We start from the raw sequence: 1,224 nt of genomic DNA on the forward strand, positions 1-1,224 counted from the left end.
CCCCTCCCCCCTCTCAGGCCCCGTCGCTCACTGGTCTTGAAAAAGAGTCGCACGGAAAAGTTATCGTTTGTACAAACCAATTTATTTCGATGAGACCTTTCATTAGAATACCATGAAGAACAGAAAACGTGTTTACCTCCCCCCCCTCATTTTTTAAAGTTTACCATAGCACCATTAAAGGCATGCGTATGCAAAATCTGAGAGCAATTGGTTGTCGTATGTAAAAGTTATCCACATTTTACTTTCAAAAACATTATCTCAGGAAATAATACGTGGGGGAGTCCCCCTTTTAGACAGCGAAATTTAATCGCCGTCTGGCACACCTACAAGGTATAGACTACCTACTGCAAAAAATTCCAGGACTCTAGGACCATTCCCCTAGAAGTAGTTCAAAACGGTAGAAGGGGGTCCGGACGGACGGACGGACAAAACGCAAACAATAGCTAATTTTTTTAATTCTTAAAAAATGCGCTAAAAATGGGTAAAGATATTTGTTTGTTTTTACTATTAAATTTAATCTCCAGTTTTTCGACTTGAATGAATTATTCGAAAAATGAATTAATCAATATGATTTTCGTTTTGGACGAGGCAGATAAAAATTGCCTTTTTTTGCATGGGCACCTCATGTAAATTACATACAGGGTGTCAATTTGAAAACTTGCAGTCGGCCATATTTTCCACACTTAAAGAAGATATTGAAAATCGCACAAAACCGTTTCGGGGGTATCGAGGGGGAACCAGAATGATGTTATGAGTGACACCCCCTTAACCCCCCCCCCCTATTCAAAAATCCTAAATGGCAACCCCATACTTGTGACACATCTTTGGAAAGCTACTGAAAAATGCTTTCCAGTGGTACCAATAAAGTCAACATTCATTAATACAATTTAACAAACATTTAATAATTAACAAAAAAGAAGATCGATTTTTGGAGCCATAAATGAATATTATTTCCACACGTTCAGCTGTACTGTAAGTCAATAAAAAAAAGAAAGCAACCAAGATTGCTTAATGAAGCAGCCCAAGTTGAAGTTCTTGGCCAAATTGCCATAAATCCCTCAATGTCAACATTTAGTTTTTTTGTTGTTAATTATTAAATTTTAGTTAAATTGTCTTCATGAATATTGACTTTATTGGTACCACTGGAAAGAATTTTTCAGTAGCTTTCCAACGATGCGTTACAATTAAGAGGTTGCCATTTAGGATTTTTGTATGGGCGGGGGG

The sequence above is a fragment of the Photinus pyralis genome, unplaced genomic scaffold, assembly GCF_008802855.1.
Source record: "Photinus pyralis isolate 1611_PpyrPB1 unplaced genomic scaffold, Ppyr1.3 Ppyr1.4_LG5, whole genome shotgun sequence".
Lineage (NCBI taxonomy): Eukaryota > Metazoa > Arthropoda > Insecta > Coleoptera > Lampyridae > Photinus > Photinus pyralis.